Below are 16,591 nucleotides of genomic sequence, written 5' to 3'. Positions count from 1 at the left end.
CAATGGAGACAAGCCAAAAAAATGGACTTGTCTTTTTAGGAGCTTCCAGTGAGAAGGAGAATCCTCCACAGGGGCTCTGAAATGGGAGAAAAATGGTTGAAAATGGAACCAAAGATTAATTGCTTCTCCAGGAGCCAAGCCAGGCCTGGAGGATAAATGGGAGACAGTCTTTGAATCCGAGCATCTATACCAAAGGCCTCCCAAGATGTGTGAACTAGTCTGATCCTCTCCCCTCCTGGAATGTGTTTTCGCTTCCTGTGTCTCCTGTCCTCCTCACCCCCACTCTAATACACCTGTGGAGTGGGGTAGGGGTTTCCCTTTCATGAAGAGCCAAGTTTTGGCCCCAAGAAGGAAACTGCGTAAGAAGAAAGTCACTCTGGGCTTGTCTCATTAACAACCTGCAAATTAAGCCTGATCCTGTCTTCCAGAATGGAGAAAAATTGGGGGGGGGGGGGTGAGACTTTGAACACCAACCTAGTTGAGTGGTTCTCAAAGTGTGGTTGCTGGACCAGCAGCACTGACATCATCTGGGAGTTTGTTAGAAACAGAGAACAGGTGGGCCTCAGACTTACTGAATCAGATGCTCTTGGGTGGGGCTCCACATCAGTGTTGCAACAAGCCCTCCAGATGGTGCTGATGCTGCTGATGTCACTGAAGTTTGAGAACCACTGGCCTGGGTCATTGGGTAACGGTAACCACAAGGGCCATTCCTGACTGATCCTATGCATCCGTTTATGGATTGCTTACTAGCCTTTACGCATTTCACTGAGTTCTTTCTACAACTTTTGTGGTTGGCACTAACATTTTTCCCATTTTACAAATGAGGAAACTGACATCACAGAGGTTAAAGAGATGACTCAAGATCACTCAGCTAGTAAGTGGGAGGGTCAAGGTTTAAATCTACATCTATCTCATAACACTCTTTGCATGCATTATGATCCTCTCAACACTGGAATTCCTGTCGCATCAGAAATATCCGCTTTGTAAAAGGGAAGTGCAAGAATAAAGTAAAGCCTAACACAGAACATCAGATTATAGACTTGGAAGAAACTTTAGAACTCACCCTTGAACTCATGTACAAGTTCTTTACAGCAGTGTCCTCCAAAGTGTGTCCCATCGACCACTGGGTTTCACAGAATATTAATAGGCAGTTTTATTACAGAGTTCTGGGGCAGATAAGTTTGGAAAATGGTGGCTTAAATCTTGTCAAATTAGTTTCTTAGCAGCAGGACTTAGTACTGCTGCAGAATCCAGTCAGGTACAAGGTGAGTCTCCAAGGAGAGTGTGTACGGCATGTCTCGTTCAATTAGTTACTGAATTATTTTCTCACGGAGCATTTCTTGGATCTAAAAGGCCGCAGAACGAGACTCCAGAAGCCCTGCTCTTTAGCATGCTTTGGAAAGCAGCATCCAGGTGACTGCTTCCTTGGAGGTTCTCTATGCTGAGTGAAAACCTCCTCCTCGATAGCCGTCTGACGTTGCTACTTATTCTTTCTTTGGCAGGACTGACGGACACCAGTCCCTCTTCCACATCCTCGCTATCTGGAGATAGGAAGACAAATATTACATTCCCTACAAAGATTTGTTTCTCCAGGGTTCAATTCCCAGGGCTTCCAGACATTCCTCCATGGCTCTATTGTCATTCCCTTTAGGCTGGACTGTTGCAGCAGCCTTAGAGCTGGCCTTTCCCCTTCTAATCTTGTGCCTCCTCTAATCCCACAGCAGCCAAAGCAAAGATACAGAATGGTCCTATCTTGTCTCTGCTTAAAACCCTCCAATAGCTCTTCATTGAACTTGGATTGAAATCCAGCTCTCTAAAATGGCCTAAATGCCCTGAGGCATCTTCCTCCTTCTTACCTCCAGGCCTTTGCCCTTGCTGTTACCTCTGCCTGCATTGCTCTTCATCACTGGTTGAGAGGCTGCCACCCACTGACCTCTTCTTAGGTCTCAGTTTAAATGTCATGTTCTTACAGGTCTTCCTAGAGACCCAGTCTAACCTAAGGATCCTGTTATAACCTACACCATCACTGTGTACTTTTGCCTCATGGCACAGCCCACGTTTCCTAATTCTATGTTTGTGTAATCATTGATTTAATGTCTGTATACCCTGCTCAAAGGTAAACTCATTGGCATATCCAACAAAGACCACTTTGCCTTGCATATGGTAGGGTCTCAAAATTTTTGGATAGATGTACAGCTGTTGATCTCCAGACCTTTCATATCCTTCACTTCCACCTTCTCAGATCCTGGTGTGTTCTGCCTGGGTGGGTTAAATGGAACTGTCACCTTCCATGCCCTGGATATCATACTTCAGCTAACGTAAAGCCAAAGACCAAATTAGTTTTTCCAGTGGCCACCTCCAAACTTGGGCTCACATCAGACTTACATTAAGTCTTCAGACACACCCGTTCTTTCCATATGTGTCCTCCTGTGGTATGATGTTCCCAGGCTAAACATACACTGCAAATCCCCAGGCCTCAGCACATGTCCTCCATCTCAACATCTGTCATCCACTTCTCTTTTTTTCAAGCAAGAAGTCATGGCTCACACCTAATGGAGTCACTGATAAGTTGCACAGAAGTATGTTGAGGAGTGAGCACTGGGCCCTGTGACCCAGGTCCTCAGAGGCCTCCCACTAGATTAGCACCATTCTTCAGTGATAGCTCCTCTTTCAGTTGAGGGCTCATGGTGGCGTTTCAGGTGTTATGTCATCTGATGAAAGGAGAGCTACTTGGACAGACCCTCTACATAGACTGACACTGACGGGGCCCAGTTTGAACAGAGAAACAACGTCCCTCCATTCTCACTGGCACTTTCATTCCACCCATTTTAGGTCCTGGATCTCCTTTTCTGCTGCCTATCTTGGGGCATATAACCTGACCTCCTTGTTCTGGACCTTTCTGAACTAAGTAGATTTTCTCCTTCCACATAGTCATTTTTTAATTTAAAATGCTCTCTGTGTTGTCTTTAGTATTTACCATAGGGATCGGATTAAACTGAAGAGGAGGAATGTAGTGTAATAGTTAATGATTCATGACTAAAATTGTGATCTTTAGATCCACACAGAATTGGGTTAGAATTCTGGCTTCATCAATCACGAGATGTGACCTCAGGGGAGGTACTGATCCTCCTACAAGCCTCAGAATCCTTACACATAAAATGAATAGTTCAAATGCACCTTTCAGAACTGGGGCAGAGACCTAATTGGCACTGTGTTTGGTAGGATAAAAGGGGGCTGGAGCTGTTGTTGTTTCTTCTACTGTTTCTTCTTCTACTGTTCGATCTCTGATATGTCTTTCTTCCATAGCTAGTCGTTCTCTGAGAGGAGTGAACAAACTTTCTGTGGAGGTATAGGGATAGTAAATATTTTAGGCCTTACAGGCTATACCACCTCTGTTAAAACTACTCAATTCGGCCATTATAGCAAAGACTTCCAAGGACAACACATAAACAAATGGCCATGTCTGTGTTTCAGTAAAACTTTACAAAAGCAGGTTCAGGTGGAATTTGGTCTACAGGTTGTAGTTTGCCAATCCCTGTCCTAGGACGTCACTTTTAGCTGCTTATTTGATTGCTTTGGAAATCGGACTCCAGGCTTCTGCACCACTTGACTTTTGGCCTGAGGGGAGGCAGGAATCCTTGTCACCATGGCCATGCAATCTTCAGTTTTACCGGATGAATCTCTGTGCTATTTGTGGGAAACCTTGCAGATAGCCCAGGAGGAATGACTCCAGTCAGCCAAGAAAATACCATTCTTGGGAAATATCATGGAGGCAACAAAACCAGTTTCTGGAAGGAGGACAGGAAATTTGTCCAGTCAGTTGAAGTGATAAGGGCCTACAGCAAATGCCAAATTAGAAGAGACTCTAACAAGTAGCAGTTTGTGAAGAGGAAGAAGTCTAATGTAGCTTGCTGGGTTTCTTGGCTGGCTCTAAATTCTCTCCATTAACGAGGGCTACATTTGGCTGCTTGTAGCTGAAATCTGACTATAGCAGCTGAATTAAATGGAGATTTAATATTGATAACCTAATGGGAAGTCTGGATGCAGCAGCCCAGGGAGGTATAGCTGGTCAAAGTTTCAAATACCTTGGCTCCTCCTAGCTTCCTGTCCTGTGATCCTTAGAATAATGGCTCTTGACTTCATAGTCACAAGAAGGCTGCTGTGCCTCCAGGCGTCAACTGCAAATTTCAGGCTAGAGAAAGGAAGAAGAGGCAAGGAGCAAAGGCCTGTCAGAACTGTCTGTCCCAGGAGCCTTAGGCATGTGACAAGGGAGTCTGAAGCAGTGAGTGTTTTTAACTGGGTACACCGATACCTCAAACAAATCTGGGGTGCTCCTAGTGGGGGGAAAAGAAGGGTGAATTTGGGAGAGCAATGTCTGTCATGTTCTCCAAAACGGCAAGTCTGGGCTGCACAGTGGCTAAGAACAGGCCTCTAAAATCAGTTTTTCTCGGCCAGGTTTCCTCATTTCCGAAGGGGAATCGTATCTCTACAGGGCTGCTCTTAGGATTAGATAAAACAATTCATGTAAAGTACCAAACATTAATGTCATTATTAGTTGTATTGCTACTATCCCCCGACCTCAAAAATTACATTTTTCTTTGAGGTAAATTGTCTGATTCCATAATAGCCCTCCTGGGAACTTACCTAAGAAGGAAACCGTACTGTCACCACATAACCTCTTAGCCGTCATGACTTTCAAAATAAAACAGTAGAGAATGCTTGGAAACACTGAGTAATTCTGTTTGCAAGAGACCCAAGGAAACACTTGAACTAGGTCCTGAAAAATAAGGAAGAATTTGCTTACTTATTGCAGAAAGGAGGGAACCAGAAAGAGCATTCCAGAAAAAGGGAAGATCATGTACAAAGGCCTAGTATCGAAAAAGAGCATTCTGCCTCATTATATCACCAAGTGGCAACCACTTCTAACTGCAGAGTATCAGTGGACTTTTTCCAGCAGTCCCAAAGGCATGACTAGAGGGCTATCAGGCAATTACAGTGTCGCCATAATCAAAGATGAACTCTTCGTGAAAGGCTTATATTTGTCAGATGGAGATAAGCAGACGTTTGGGGCCACCCGTTCAGAAGCTTTTAGACCACATGTTATTCCTGTCCTGGAGTTAGTACTCTACAAACACCTTCACATTGCACCATTCTGATAACTTTCTGAAGTAAGTGTTATAATCCCCATTTCATGTGCGAGCAAACTGGAGTTCAGGCAGGTTAAACCATTGCCCAATTCACCCAAGCAAGAGCATTTGAACCTATGACTGTTCTCTCAACCACAAATCTGTCATCTCTCCAGGCAAGCCACCTACCCCCTCTGTCATCATTTTTATATCATCTTTGTGTAGGAGATGGTAGCAAGGTTTCTCAAGACTTAGAATTTTAGGGCTAGAAGAGCCCAGGACTGCGCTATCCAATAGGATGGCTAACTAGGTACACGTGACTATGGAGCACTTGAACGTGGCCATGTGGCTAGTGCAACTGATGAGCTGAATTTTATTTCATTTTAGCAAGTTTTAGTTTAAAAACATTCGATTCAGATATTGGAAAACATTTAAGTGTTCAGAATAACGTGGGTATGGGAATCTACTTTTTCTCCCATAAATATTATGAAATTAAATACATATAAATATGACTGATAAAAATTTAGCCTCTGAATTGAGATGTGCTATAAGAGTAAGACACACCCTAGATTTCAAAGATATGGTGCAAGATGTACAATATGTCATTAATAAATTTTCACATTGATTGTATGTTGAGATGATGTTTTGGATATATTGGGTTAAATGGAATATAGTATTACAATTATTTTAATCTGTTTCTTTTTACTTTTTAAAATGTGACTACTAGAAAATGTAAAATTACTTATGTGACTCCTATTATAATTCTATTGAGCAGTACTGTTGTAGAGAACACATCTCACTTTTCAGGTGAGGAAAGCTGGCTTCTCTCTATCTCAAAGAGAAGTTGACCCCTTGACAGGGATAGATGCCACTCACACCTCTGTCTCAAGTGGCACAACCTTGGGAAAGACACCACGCTTCCACGGACCCACTTCTCAAAAACTGGTAGAATTCTTTCACACTCCAAGTGTCTATGATCCCATGAAAATCTTCAGAGTTCCAAAGATATTAATCATCATAGGTTTACATAAAGAAAATCAGAATTTAAGATATAATATAGAAAACTGCCTGGTAATGAGTTATGCTAGTATTACAGACTTGATTCAAAATTTAAATTCATTAATAATTATCCTTGTTGGATACATACAGATTACATATATATATATATGATTCTGTTCTTATTTCCGTATTTTAGATAGGAAAATGATAAATAACTTGCCCATAGTCACTCAGCTAGTAAGAGGTAGAGCTAGGACTCAGGTTGTGGTCTATTTGATCCTAAAGTCTGTACTCATACCAACTACCCGGTCATGTCAGCGCCCAGAGATTCTACATGGCAAACCTCTTCAAAATGCCCTTTCCTTTTAGTACCCAGCTGTTCACCCAAGGACCACAACTGGGTCTGTACCAACAAGGGAAGGAATTTAGAGTCTGGATGCCCTGAAATCTGCACAAAAAGATTTCAGGGAATTTCGAGGCGGAAGGTTATGAAATAGCCTCCCAGACCAAAAGGAGGGCCGCTCGTTTGTTAATTTGATTTTGTTTAGGTTACTGAGCCATGATTCATCCTTAATTGCATTGTTTCGAATGACTAAATAGTCTAAATATTAACAAACTGCTAAGTAGCTGCCCAGCCTCAGTTTAACTAGGACATCTTCAGCTTAGGAGTTATTAAAATCAAAACGCTGTTGGCCCTCTGCTGGGTACTGGGTGATCTGCCCACTTAATGACGGCCCCGGAGCCTGGGGCCACAGAGCTCAAGCAGACAAGGAATGCATCCCTTTTGTTGCTGTTGCCCGGGTGGGATTTGGGCTTCCCCCTTCATTTGGGGTTGAAGATTCCTATAGAAGGAACGCCAGAAGAGAGACTAATCTGATTCAGTAGCTCAACCTTCCTTCTGACTGTGGACCTTTGCAACGTGCTCCACCAGAAAAGTTTTGAAACATGATAAAGCATAGCTAGACTTCCATGTTCAAGGCACTCTCAGAATATATTCTACTGGGCCTCAGATTCCTTACTTACCAAATAGGAATAATAAAGTCAGCTCTACCCTTCACTCCTCTAAAGTGAAATGATCTCTTATAACGGGCTTTGGAAACATTTTTCAAACAGATTTTCAAAACAAAAAAGATCATTGACTTAATACTAGTCTTTTCCAGCACATTTGTAGGTTTCAGTCTTTGAACATGGAGCTCATCTATGTTTAACTTCATATCACATTTCCAGCCCTATATTTAAAACAAATAATTTCAAAGTATCCCAGCAACTTGTTAAAGACTATCGGGAACTGAGAAAGGATGTAAACTTGGGCTCCATTTATGGTTAAGTTTCCAGAACACAAGCGTTGAAGGGGAAAGAGGTTATCATGGGAAAGATGGTACCCTGTCAGTGGGCAAGCTTGGCTTTAACTATAGTATGAGGGGATGGCACACCCCACACCTTAGATCAATGCTTCTCACACGTCAACACGCATGGAAACCACCCGGAGAACTTGTTGAAACATAGATTCCTGGACCCGATGCCTGGAGCCTAATTCAGTGGGTCTGGGCTGAGGATGGAGAAAGTTAGGTTCTAACCCAGCCCTAGTGAGTGATGATGCTGTCGGTCCATAGGCTGTACCCTGGACAGGACTGTCCCAGGTGAATCCTGCAGATGACCACAGCTGCTAGAGCCATTCTAGTCAGCCTCAGACCCTTTCTCTACCTGGACAGCTGGCTAATGGCCCCTACCCCCAAGGAACGCCCTCATCCCAGAAACAGCCAAGCCCAAACTTCTCCCTTTCCATTTATCCTGAGTGACTGCAATGGCCCCTTGAGTAATCCCCCTGTCTCAGAATGATCTTATAACCACACATAAATTTACTTAAAAATAAGCACAGGCGCAAACATGCAAGAATCCACTTAACATGAAGACTGACAGGTTTCAGAATAATGTCCTTGTACTACAAATACTCCCACCCCGGGATGGACTGCGGAGGTCTTAGAAAGGAAAGCCTGGATGGATAGCCACAGCTGTGAGCAAGAAAGGGAGAAAGACTCCGTCATTCCATCCGCTCGCAATCCTTTGCCCGCTCATTGTGAAAGGGAGGTGAACTGAATGGCAGATCTGTGAAAAGAGCGCTTTTGACTCCTTCCACATTCTGACTCCTGAGTCGGGCTGGTGTGCTGCAGACACAAGAACATTCTTAAAGGCAGAACATTTGAACGGGGCAAGAAAGGGATTGACCACATGTACTGGTGGCCGGCTCCAGCCGCCTCGTAGGAATGAAGATATTTCCTTCTGGAGCACTGGAGTAATCTGAGCATGGTGCAAAGTGAGTTTTATTTTGAATTTGAATATAAGTAAAATGTCCTTAAGTCAACGACACAACGAATTGCCACCAAAAGACTATGACAATAAAAATTGATGAGGAGGGTGGTGTCTAGGAGAAGACATTGCAATAAATTACAACTATGTTAGCAACCTCAAGCTCGTGGTGAAACGTTTGGCTATGGGTTGTTTTAATCCAACTAAGTATTAATATGCATATCTAAGTTCATTCACTATCCAGATTAGCACAGTATCATATTAGTCTATTATAGCACTATCCTAATTTAATACAGAAGTATTAACTCAGGGGAGTCCTTTCAAGGCAAGGTATATTTCTATAGCAATTTAGTATTTTATTGGTCTGAAACAATGAATGCAGTACCAATGTGCTTCTGTCCCAAAATACACCCTAATAAACATGGGCTTCTTTGTTTCCTGCTGTGAATTCAGGGCAGCCATTGGACAGACAGAGGATAAAGTCTTGGTCCCTCACTGATCAAACATTCTGTGTCTGCATCACTGTCACGAGCTCCCTGGTATTGTTGATGACCTGTTTGCACACATTTCTCTCTTGCCCAAGGATCAGAGCTATAACGTGCGTGCTATATCCCAAGACGGGAGATGATTTCACCCTTCTGGTCTCCCTGGAATCCCTGTGGAACCAGGCTTGCCTTGCATTTAAGTGGAAAAGTACAAGCATGACTGAGAGGAAAATGTTGGTCAGGGTCAAGTCAATGTCAAGGGCCTAGAAGAATGCTGGAGGTCGTTACAGTTTTCCCAGAACAGAAGCTTGCTGACACGTTCCCCCAGAGCAAGGCCCCTGCCCTCCTGCCCTTACCTAAACACAGTGTGAGTCTGAGACTCAGAGAGAGGCCATGCTGGCGTTGACCATGAGAGAAGCTGGCAGCACCTGCCTCCCCTTGGCTTCACCTCCCACAGAGACTCCTGCACATCTCCTCCTTCCAGGCCCCTGTCCCTGACCTTGGTCAAGCCTTCATTATCTCTTGCCCAGGCTTTTGAAGTAGGCTTTCAATTGGGTGTCTTTGTCTCCAGTGCTTTTTCTTACAATCCAGCTTCTGCCCTGCTGCATAATAATCATTTAATGGTACAGCTCTGAATAACATACTCCTCTACTCCAAAGCTCTCCATGGCTCCCCATTGCCTTCAGAACAAAATCCAGGAATTCTGTCCCTTGTGCCTTTGGACCACTATTCAAACTTTGAAGATAAGTTCTGATTCCCTCTTCTCCAGAACATTTTCCCCATGCCATCCATTTAGAATTAGTCACTTTCGGCCTTCTATTCTGCTTATATATGTACTTGTCTGGACTCCCCCATAGACTCCGTAGTCTTAAGGAAAGGGCTAATTTTCCTCAGCAAATTTAGCACACAAAATGCTCACGGTAAATCTATGGAGGCACAAAGCCTTGTACCTGCTCCACAGAAATTATTCTTATGTGCCTGCACAGATTTCAGTTACTTCCCATGATCTTCTAGACATCATCCATGTTGAATATTGAAATCAAATCGTTAATGCAGTCCTGATGGCTGTTTAGAGGTATTCAACCATGGTTAGGCAGAATCTCTGAGATTATGAAAGGAAAATTTCTCTGTTGTGTAGAAATTACCTCTGGATAACTTCTGTCTAGCATGAAAAAGGCTTTTTGTATTATTATTTATGTATTATTGTTTATTATCAAAACATTGACCTTTGACTCTACATGAGACATGAGGGTAGTGAAATACTGTGGTGAATACTGAAAGCTTGGTCATTCCCAGCAAGACTGCCTCACTATGAACCACAACTCTGCCAACACTTTCTAGCTCTGCAAACTTGGTAAACTTATTTTACCTCTACGAGCCTGTCTCGTCATTTTTAACATGGGGCTATAATAGTATCTTCAAGGGCTTTTCCGAGAAATAATGATATCATGTATACATAAAACACAGAAGAGGGCTTGCCATCTAACTGATGCTCAGTAAACACTAGCTGTTGTTACTGTTGTTATTATTTATTATGGCCATCATCATTACTAATATTTTCAGCTCACTCTAAACTAATGCTCCATACATACATGACTATCTTAGCATGGACAGTTATAATACTCAATTAGAAAGTGTGCAAATGACCCCCTAAACGTCCCCATATGGGTCATTTGCTAAATATCATGCCACTTAATTTATTTCTAGTCTCTTGTACCACTTAAGTATCTACAGTCTGTAGCCTTTTATATCTTTATGTCTTTGAAAAAGTTATCAATTGTTTCCAAACAATATTTTTGCCTCCACAGACCCATAGAAGGTTTAAGCAAGAGGGATGTTAGCAATACTCAGCGAGTGTAGGTGATTGCATCTGGAGCTACATCCCTCTCTGTACCCAAGGCAGACATTGATAATCAATCATGGTGCCCTTTCCAATGACCCCAGATGCAACTTTCCCATCCTTCCAACCCAGTGCTCAAGCAGCAGCCACTAATCAATCAGAACTGATATCCATTTGTCATCCCTTCTCTAGTCCTCAGCCCTCATGTTCCAGTTTCCATCCCCTTCCTCTTTATGGCTGGCATCGCACAGAACTTCTACTGGAGGCCCTTGGGAAAGGTCCATGCTGCAACAGTTGAAGTTTTCCCTTCTCCTTTGGAAGCCTTCAGTAACTAAATAGATTGGAGTTTCGACAGAAGGCCGACTTTCTTCTGTTGAGATGATGCACCTGGTTCTCCTTTAACTCAAAGAAAACTCAGCCCAGAGTCTAGTTCAGCCAATTTTCTTCATTAATGAGGCTAAAAGGAGATGGTGTGGGCTCATTTTCAACTTTATAAGATTGACTTGAGTCCATAAATGCCACCTTAACTCTTAAAACACTGAAGATTAGGCAGCAAAGAAGTTTTCTCCCTGGGTATGAAACTACCAGGTTTCTAATAGAGGAAAGAGCCAGTTTAGAAGAATTTTACAAAAACGTTCCTTATCATTTCTGAAAATTCTATCTCCGGGTGTGGAAAAGCCCAGGGCTATGAAGGAGCCAGTGATACCTCCGAGGTGTACTCGGCCCCGCAAATCAGAGCTGCCGGGAGGGCTGGGCGCACTCACTGGCTGCTGTCTCTGAAAGCCTCCATGAAGCCAAGCTCTTTCAAGTAACATGGCATGAGCAAGGCCAGAAAGAGATATTCCACCAAATACAGACTTTCAACCATGTCCTGTGGTACTGGGCATAGAAGATTCTAGAAAATTGTTTCCCTTTGCTTTGGCAAACTTGACAACCATGAATCATACTCTGACTGTACTCTGTTGATAAACACTATGTTGATTCACACTAGTTGATCCATTCAGAGCCAGACGAGGTTTATGTGCTTGGAAATATGGCAGTGATTTGCCCCAGAGGAATCCCTGTCCATGGAGAACCAATCATGGTTCATGGAATCAATGCATGAGCAAGTGACATTCACATTCAAGATTTCCAGAAAAGGACAAAGATCTAGGGCTTCTAACACCACTGCAATATTGCTTCCCATTGAGGTGAATATGGGACCCCCCTCTGCACACACCCTGCTTGGCTTCTCCCTTCCCTTTCCCTTGCTCGCTCCTGTTCTAAGTGTCACTGCCCTGTGTACCATGTCCACGTCACGTCCTCTGTTACTTCCTGCTTCCCCAAACTGGTGAGCTCTCTCTGTCTCTATACTTACCCCTCATTTCCAAACTCCTCTGCTCTCCTTGAAATAGCACCTGTCCCAGCACCTGTCCTGCTGACCGTTGTCACTACATCCCTAATATGTTGCTGCTGATACACTGTAATTGCTCGATAGATAAACTGCTGCTGAGTGAATTGAATTGGGTGAATGATTTGAATGAAGCTATTTAGAGAAAACTTGAACTTTAGGAGGAAAATATTAGCTGAACTGCAAATCACTGAACTATCATTCAATTACATCTCTCTGCAAAAGAAAGACAAAGAACACAGTACAGAAAAAAAAAAACAAAAACCAAAACGCACAAACATATAAATACTTCTTAACGTGAAGTTCTTTTGCAACTTTACAACCTGAATCTTTTCTTACCACCGTTGGTCAGAATTATCCTTTAATCTTATGCAGTTTGTCTGATCTTCTGTACCAGGTTGTGTGTTCCTCAACGTCGGGGACTGGATATTTCATTTCACTCACAGCACCCTCTGAAGTGGAATGATCACATGTCTTTTGCTACAGAGTTCTTGAGTCTCTCTCTCCCTGTCTGCACAAGGATCTCAGTTAAAAAGCAAATGAAATGTGAGCATTCAATCCTTTGGCTGGACCTGTTGACTTGTGGTGCCAGGCAAATAGCTTGGTGGTTTTTCAGATTGGTTTTGTCTTTTGTTCTCTGAATTTAGCATCATGTGAAGACAGAGCATAGCCTAAAAGTGTACTTAGAATGTCATCCTGTTCCTGAGCTTACTCAGACAGGCAATAGAAAATGGTACCCTTGATAATTAATGCCCTTAAAGAAATTCAGCACAGGCTAGCAACTGTAAACAATAAGTTATTAGTCAGGGAACACGCTTACAGCATGAGCATGAAATTCTTATGCGTCTTCATAGGGCAGGAAAGGGAAAATGCAAGACTCTCTAGATAATTTCATTATCATTTTTGCTTAAGCATTTTATACACAAGCAAACTGTTCATCCCATCACCCCAATCTCTTCTGCCAGCTTGAATTCCTCAATTCATTTATAAAACAAAATTGGAGTGTTGACTGCAACATTTAAATTTGGCCCACATTTTTAATTATAGATTCTATATAAACTATTGTAGCATTACTGGAGGTATATAAAGAAGGGATAAAAGATTATTATCTTATTAAAATGCCAATTAAAAAAACATTTTTTTAAAATGTACATTTATATCATGGGAAGAGACTGGGTTAAAATTGCCCAAACTCACAAAATGAGTTTTAAGAAGGATGCCACTGCACTGCAGAAAGAAAAAGACAAAACTGGTTGAACATAAGATTTGAGTGGTTGAAATATGGTTTAATTTTTTTTTTCCTTTTAGCCCCTTTTCCCCCCTTTGTAAACTGATAAAAGATTTTGTATTTTCTAAGGAAATCAACCTCATTTTTAGTTTATTTTCTAGAAGTAGAGATGTCCTTACATGTGTTTGAAAGTATGTCTGTCAAACCTCTGGAAGACTTCTCCACCAGAGCGAAGAAACCTATAAATGTATATCTTACCAAACTGTTTGGGGATTTTCCATTTTTATGTGTTTGGGCATTTTTCCCTCTTAAACATCAAAACTTAATAATAGTGGTGGAAGGTTAAATATTTTCCATACTTTGTTTCTGAGATTTATTCTTACAAAGAGCATATGGGGGAAAAAATTTACACACCCAATCTATTACTGACGATTACCCTTGGGGTTGGGGAGTAGGATTGGGTTTGGGGGCAACAAAGGAGGGCTCTCACCTCTTTCTCTATTTTATTTACAGTGAAAATGTACACTTGTGCCACTTGTATAATCTTTATGGCTCTTAATAAAGAAGAAAGCCTTGTATTTAGAAAAAATACCTATATGGCTAATTTAAAAAGTGATATGGTACCCCTGGTTTGAACACGGTATGTAGGGTTCCAGGATGGAAGAGTAGAGAGGAATTACTGTCTGCTCTGCTGGTAGCATCCACCCTCTAAAGCATTTCTGTATATAAAGATTAAATAAAAATAGGGAAGGGGGAGCGGGCAGAAGCAGAATGAAGAATCTGATATCCAGGATGGAAGGTTTCTGTTGGGGAAAGCTTCAGGAATTAACACGTTTAATAGTTATATGGAGATCACATTGAATTCATTCTCCCTAATGCTGGTTTGCTTTAACTCAACAGCCTTAAAAAAAAAAACAAAACCCAACAACTATGCCTTCATGACATCATCATTCCATTTCTTGAGCTTTAAAAGAGAAACAAAGTTTACATGTCACAACCAAATTCTAGAGTACCTTATTTAAATTCTCAATTCTCTTAGGAGCTAGGAATGAAATGTAATGCTAATTTAATTTAATAATTTGTTCTCGGGACTTCCCTGGTGGCGCAGTGGTTAAGAATCTGCCTGCCAATGGGGGACACGGGTTTGAGCCCTGGTCCGGGAAGATCCCACATGCCATGAAGCAACTAAGCCCGTGTGCTACAACTACTGAGCCTGTGCTCTAGAGCCCGCGAGCCACAACTACTGAAGCCCACGCACCTAGAGCCCGTGCTTCGCAACGAGAAGACACCGCAAGGAGAAGCCCGCGCACCGCAACGAAGAGTAGCCCCCGCTCACTGCAACTAGAGAAAGCCCGCGCACAGCAACAAAGACCCAACACAGCCAAAAATAAATACATAAATAAAATAAATTAAAAATAGTAATAATAATTTGTTCTCTTTCCACCAAAACACACAATCATTGCTTGTGAAAGCCTCATCCCTTCCTTTCGTTTTTCATCAGGCTGTGATGGAACTAAAAGCTGATTTGAAGAGCAAAGTCCAGTGGCATCCCAGACCCTGTTCTCCAAACATCCAGGGTAAAGGGATATTTCATGATCATGGTGTAAACATCATTTTATTTTCCAAACATGGGCTGTGGAGGCTTAACTGGGTGGAGCTTTTTATTCTGCTCCACCCCATTATTTCTGGGATTGAAAACTATGTATGCATAAGCAAGCAGCTGGCACAAGTCTTTTGTGTGCGTGTGTGTGTTAAGGAGAAAAAGTTGGATCAAATGAGTGATTTCCTGTTCAGAGCAGGACAAAAATTTCATTCCATGAAAGGAAGTATAATTGATTCCACTTCCATCAGCATATCAAGAGGATGGCCCCAACTGGGGGATGATGCGACCCAGGGGAAGGGACCCTTTACCAGGCCAGGGATGGGCCCTGGCTGGCCAGAGAAAGCACACACCCACATGGCCCCTTGCCTCTCATGGTCCCCCTGGAGTCTGTCAACATTTGAGTTCTGTCCTTTTTCCGCTCTTGGGAGAACACAAAATGTCCCTCCAGGTCCTACAGTCTGGGTTTGATTAAATAATTATAAACTCCCAGCAGCAGATCTATCATTTATGTTCCAAAACATGCCAGCATGTGTCTTTTGTGGCCATGCCAGCCAATCATCAAGCCACTCTTGTTATTGTCACTGAGAATGCAGTGGTTCAATGTTTGTGCTAGTTCCTGGATTTGGGTGATAGAATGTTGCCCAGCAGTGTGCTGGTGCCAACATCACTACAGAACTTCACAGTAAATCCTTTCTATATTTACTCAGGCCACCACTCTGACACCGAAATTGCCTTTTATGAGCTTATGATTGGAGGCTCCCATTTTCCACTTCTAACTCTGGGAGATTATATATTCTAACAGCAAAGACGTCAAGGCCTGTTGTCCGTACGTGCAGCATGGCGCGGTGGCTGCTGGCTGGTTGGGGAAAGTAGGAACCTGAAAGTGTGTAAGGGCTGATCGTTCATCTCACACAAAAGAAGCACAGAGACCATCTCTTTAGTCCGTTGGGTTAACATGTCTAAAATTTTCCACTTCCTCCACAGCTGAAGCCCAAAATAAAGTAGCAATATTTCATATTAATGTTATCTCCTACAAATGCACAAAGGGAGGTGGGGGACTCCTAATTGAGTTCAAAGGACATTTAAGGAGATATTTTTGGCTCTTTCCTTAATTGAGCCACAAATGATCTCTAAATTTTTCCCATTTAAAGTGTATAATATCAGCCATCACTTGGAAAATAATCAAAATACCTGAACAGGAAGTCTCTACTTTTTGTGTACATGAATAATCATGCTAGCAGTAATTTCCATGGCCAGAATTACCTTTCTATCCCACTATTCCACCAATGATAACACAAGAAGGAGCTTCTAGAAATGATGATGTATACAAACTTAGCGATGAAACACGAGTTGTATTTTGGAAATGGAGAGATGTGTCTTCTTTTGTATAATTCTGTATAAAGGGGTTCAGAAAAACGCTAATACACACAGTTCACGTGTGTTTTCATCTTTGAAAAATGATCAAAGTCACTCACCTATTGAAGGGAGTACAATGAAATGAGATAATACAGATTAGTGAGAAGAAACTGTATAAACCAAGGGGAGAGTGCTAGAATCACAAAATCAAACTCACCCATCACTAGTCCATCATCACTGCCTTTCATTTGCCTTTA

This window comes from Monodon monoceros, unplaced genomic scaffold, assembly GCF_005190385.1.
Source record: "Monodon monoceros isolate NGI ecotype Baffin Bay Population unplaced genomic scaffold, NGI_Narwhal_1 Super_Scaffold_3, whole genome shotgun sequence".
Taxonomy (NCBI): Eukaryota; Metazoa; Chordata; class Mammalia; order Artiodactyla; family Monodontidae; genus Monodon; species Monodon monoceros.
The sequence above is the reverse complement of the archived record's forward strand: the minus strand, read 5'-3'. Positions refer to the sequence as shown.